This window comes from Zalophus californianus, chromosome 8, assembly GCF_009762305.2.
Source record: "Zalophus californianus isolate mZalCal1 chromosome 8, mZalCal1.pri.v2, whole genome shotgun sequence".
Classification (NCBI taxonomy): Eukaryota; Metazoa; Chordata; class Mammalia; order Carnivora; family Otariidae; genus Zalophus; species Zalophus californianus.
This window is the reverse complement of record NC_045602.1, coordinates 24,783,627-24,788,884: the sequence shown is the minus strand read 5'-3', so window position 1 is coordinate 24,788,884 and position 5,258 is coordinate 24,783,627. Positions and strand designations below refer to the sequence as shown.

The following is a 5,258-nucleotide window of genomic DNA, read 5'->3' as shown; positions in this document are numbered from 1 at the left end:
GATTACACTGACAATATTAATATTCCTGAAATCCCCAAGGGAAGACAGCGACAGTTTAAATTCACAGAAGGAGAAATTTAAGGCCTTATTTCTGATTTTATTTAAAAAAGAACACACACTAAATTTAACCTTTTTGCAGGATAGAGAGACATCAGAGACTGGTATCACCAGAGTCCCTAGTAGGAGAACTCTCTATTTCCCAGGGGTCATGGCAGGTGGAGAACAGACATCCTTACATGATTCTAGCAGCAGTCTTCCCAGTGGGGGGTACATGGGATGTACCTGGCATGTGTGGGAAGATACTCAACATCGTATGTCATTAGGGGATTATAAATTAAAACAACAATGAGATCTCACTCTACACCTATTAGAATGGCTAACATTGAGTGTCATCCTTGCGCAGGGGCCATGCTAATCTTCTCTGTATCGTTCCAATTTTAGTATATGTGCTGCCGAAGCGAGCACTAGAATGGCTAACATTGAAAAACTGACAACACCAAATGCTGACGAGGATATGGAACAGCAGGGGCTCTCATTCAGTGCTCATGGAAATGCAAAATGGCACTCACTTTGGAAGACAATTTGGCAGTTTCTTTTTTTTTTTAAGTTTTTATTTCTTTTTTTTTAAAGATGTTATTTATTTGAGAGAGAGAGAAAATGAGAGAGAGAGAGAGGGAGAGCACATGAGAGGGGGGAGGGTCAGAGGGAGAAGCAGACTCCCCGCCGAGCAGGGAGCCCGATGTGGGACTCGATCCAGGGACTCCAGGATCATGACCTGAGCCGAAGGCAGTCGCTCAACCGACTGAGCCACCCAGGTGCCCCTGGCAGTTTCTTACAGAGCTAAACATAGTCTTGCCATATGATCTAGTAATTATGCTCCTAGGCGTTTCCCCAAATAAATTGAAATTTTACGTCCACAATGAAAACCTGCATATAGATGTTTGCACCAGCTTTATTCATCATCGCCCCAAACTGGAAGTGACCAAGATGTCCTTCAAATGATGAATGGAAACAAATTGTGGTACAACCATACGATGAAATGTTATCTGGCGATAAAAATAAATGAGCTATCAAGCCGCAAAAAAACAGGGAAGAAACTTAAATGCATATTGCTTAGTGAAAGAAGCCAGTCTGAAAAGGCTACATACTGAATGATTCCAACTATATGACATTCTGGAAAAGTCACTGTTTTCTAAGGAAATCCCAGCTACTTAGAGATGTCATATGATGGTATTCAAGCCAACAGTACCAGCTAATGTCCTAGATGACAGACAGCATCAACTCCTAGACATATGAGTACATGAACCTTCAGAGAATTCTAGCCCTTAGCTGTCAAGATGCCCTCAGCCTTGTGGCCTTCCAGCTGAGGACCCAGATATCATGAGCAAAGGCAAACCATCCCCACTGTGCTCTGCCTGAACTCTTGACTCCCAGAGTTCATGAGCATAATAAATGCTTGTTTTGTACCTCATTTGTTAACAAAAAAACAAGTTAACTGAATTCGTGTATTAGTTTCCTATGGCTGCTGTAACAAATGACCAAAAACTCAGGGTCTTAGAACAGCACCAGTTTATTGTCCTGAGTTCTGGATGTCTGAAGTCTGAAATGAGTCCTACTAGGCTAAAACCAAGGTAGCAGGAAGGCTGCATTCCTTCTGGAGGTTCTAGGGGAGATTCTGTTTTCTTGTCTTTTTCTGGCTTTTCAAGCCTGCCCACGTTCCTCTGCTCATGGCCTCATTCTTCTTCCATCTTCAAAGCCAGCACCATCAGGCCAAGTGTTGCCCATGCTACTTTCCCTCTGGTTCTCCCTCTTTTGCCTCTCGCACTTATAAAGGACCCTTGTGATTTCATTGTCCCCCTCCCCATGTCATTCAGGGTAGTCTTCCCATCTCAAGGTCTGCTGATTAGCAATCTTAATTCCAGCTGCAACTTTAATTCTCCTTTGCTGTATTATATTCACGGGTTCTGGAGTTTTAGGACATGTAGACATCTTTGGGGGCCACTATTCTGTCTATCCAAAGTTCCAAACTAGCTTTATTATCACTTATGGGATAGGCGTTTTGGTAGGTATTTCCACTCCCTATACTGGTTGAGAGTATGTTTCACACACTTTTGTATCTCTCTGCAAACTTTGTATGTAATAGATTCTCAGTAAATGTTTGTTGACTATCTCCCCTTCAAAAAAAAAAAAAAGCGCAGGTAGAGAAAGTAAGTATATTCACATACCAATTGAATTGTTCTACGGAGGAAGAATAATAAAGATGACAGGCAGAGCAATCTGAAACCCATCTGGGATGCATTAACCTGCTCTTCTTGTTCTGGTTTAGCTCACTGAACTCTTAGCATAACTTTGTAAAGTAGGTGGGATGGGTCTGTTACCCATATTTTACAGATGGGAGAGGAAATCTCAGGAGGGTGAATAACCTCTCTGAAGTCACCCAGGAGTCACTCTAGAGCCAACCTTGAGGTCTGTCTGATGTTTACAGATCCAGTGCTTTTCTCTTATCCACTCCAGTGGCCCAGCATCCCCTTAGCCTCTTCCTGGGAGGGTGAATTTCCTGCTTGTGTCAAAATCTTACGTTTGCTTCTGCCTTCCCCTTTTCTTTCTTTCCTAGCCTCAGAGATTTCTGTTTTCCCCACTCTGTCCTATGATTTCATTTCCAGTATGTTCTTCACGTAAAGCTGCATGTTTTGGGCCATTCTCAGAGACCAGCCAAGGAAAACCAGTAAGAGCAGCTATATGAGCTTGTTATCTCCCTGTCCTCTACTGCATGCAGATGCTATACTTTCCATGCTTCTGTACCGGCGTGTTTGGACTGGCAACAGATGATGAAGTCTGAACTCGCTCTCGAGCCATGATCAGACTTCCAAGGGTCCTTTAGGGTTGTCGGGGGCAGAGAGAGCCAAAGTCATTGACAGCTTCCTCAGTTGAGCATTCGTTAATTTAACCATCCATCTAGCTATTTAAAAATATTTATGGCCATATTTGGAGAAATGGAATTGTTCAAGATTTCTCAGCCAGTCAGTAGCAGAGCTGAGAGTAGAACCCAGTGGACTTCCTCAGCTATACTCACTACCATTATCAACCCATTCACAGACAACAGCATGGCAAGGTGGCATGGTCAGGCTATGAGGTTGCTTGTCTCCCATCAGTCCTCAGCTGCCATTTCCTGAGCATTTCCAAGTTCAGAGATTTATTGGCTGGGAGACATCAGGGAACAGAGGGAAGGTGAGAGCTTGGAGTGACATTGGGGTTTGAATCCCAGCTCTAGAGATGATCAGCTTTGTGCAAATAAGTTAAATAATTTTGAACCTTACTGTCTTCTTTGTGTAATGAGAACAATGATACTGTCTTTCTAAGACTTGTGAGGATAAATATTATGGTTCATATGAAAACATGTGACCAAGTATATGACCCACAGCAAGTGCTCAGTAAATACCCACTTCTATGCTTCTTCCTGTCTGCAGTGCATTCAGCTACTCCTCTGGGGTGTCCCTGAAGAAGACACTAAGAATAGGTAAGCCATACCTGGTAACTGAAATTATACTCTTGGTTCTGCTGTTGCCCTGGATAAGATGCAACCTAATTCTGTATATTGCTTTTTTTACATCCATAAAAATGTGCTAACCTTATGAGGCTTGGTGAATGTACTAAGCTTCTAGGACTGAAAAATCTATATAATAGTAGATCTGTAAATTTATAGAAAAACATTTCGAATGTAGAGAACAGTGAGAAAAAGGAGGCTCTCAGCCTCTAATATTATGGTACCAGCGAATGGAAAATAACCAACCTGAGTAACTTGCCAACAGTTGAAAACTGTAAACATTTCAGGATGAAACGGATTTAGAATTGGTCAAAAAGCATTTGATTAATAGCTCCAGGGACTGAAATTTTTTATCAACATAGTTACTACGGTTAATAGGCATGTATTGAACATTCCCAGCTATGCTCTAGGCAAGCCGTAAATAAGAATATGTAAACATAGCCCCTCCCCAATGTCTACAATTAAAGGAGATAAAAAACAAGCTAAGCATGAATAAATGAGAATTGTGCTAGTGGGAGAAGGGGGCGGAATTAGACTCATCAAGAATCAGGAGAGCCCCTGAGCACTACATATGCCATGGGGCTCAAAGTCTGAGAAAGAGAGATGGGTAACTGGTCCAAAAGAAAGCAATGAAAATGACAAAAGGAGCTCTGAAGGAAGGTTAAATACTTTGGGCTCATTCCTCTGCAAAAGTAAAGGTTCGGATTTATGAGGCTCCGACTGTCCGTTGCACACATGTCCATCTGTCCTCCTCTCAGCTGTTTGTTTCTCTTCCCTTCCCAGCCTTTGTGGTCTGTCTCGTTTTATCAGACCACGAGTCCTCCGAGGACAAGAATCATACCTTATTTGTCTCTGAATGTCAGTCCACTGGTGTTCATACAGAGTAAAGTGCTCACTCACTGCGTGTTGAGTGTTGAGTGACTGGGAGGCAGGATGGATATAGAGTGAGCTGGCCAGAGCTGGCTCAGAGGAGTGAGGAAGTGCAGGCTGTTTGTCACTACTCAAAAAGTTTCTTGACACATTTGTTGGGAGGCTAGCTGTCTGGATGTCGTGGTGGTTGTCTGTTGGTTGCTCACATGGCATCCAGGGCTGCCTTCCCCTCTTTCTGACAGCACACAGTTTCCTTTCGGTGGCCAAGGTGGGGATTACCCCACCCTCAGCCAATCAGTGTATCTTCCTTGCCTGGGTGTTGGTCTAGGGCCAGGTGATGACCCAGGGCTGCACTAATCAGCACAGGGATATATCTGGGCCACTCTGATTTTTTTCAGGTTGATCTAAATCAGAGTGAAGCTTATTGGTCTGCTCCAAGTTTTGGAGAAGAGAAGGTTCATGTCTCTCTCTTTCCTCTGGGTGATGTAGAGCATGAATATTGTATTGGAATCTCTGTAACCGCTTTGCTTTAGTCAGAGATGAAGCAAGCGCATGGATAAGGGCAGAACCAGAGAAATGGAACACAAGCCTGACTCAAACTGCTCAGAAGACAGCTCTACATTGTGCATTTCTGTGGGAATCAGTGCATTCTCTCTGTGTGGAAGCCAGTCTGGTTTAGATTTTATTACTATTCATAACACAGTACACGTTGGGGGAAGCAGCTGTACTTGGGCCGGAGATTGAGAGTCAGTGGCCTGGTGGTTAGGAATTCAGGGGTCTGGCTCCACTGCTCCCTCACCAGCTCTGACCCTGGGGGAGTTGTTTGCACTTTGTGAGACTCAGT

At 43.5% G+C, this 5,258-nt stretch overlaps 1 pseudogene; it reads right to left on the bottom strand.

Moving 5' to 3' along the window:
* Window positions 1-366: 366 nt before the first annotated feature.
* LOC113938764 lies at window positions 367-465 on the bottom strand (annotated as a pseudogene).
* Window positions 466-5,258: the final 4,793 nt, after the last annotated feature.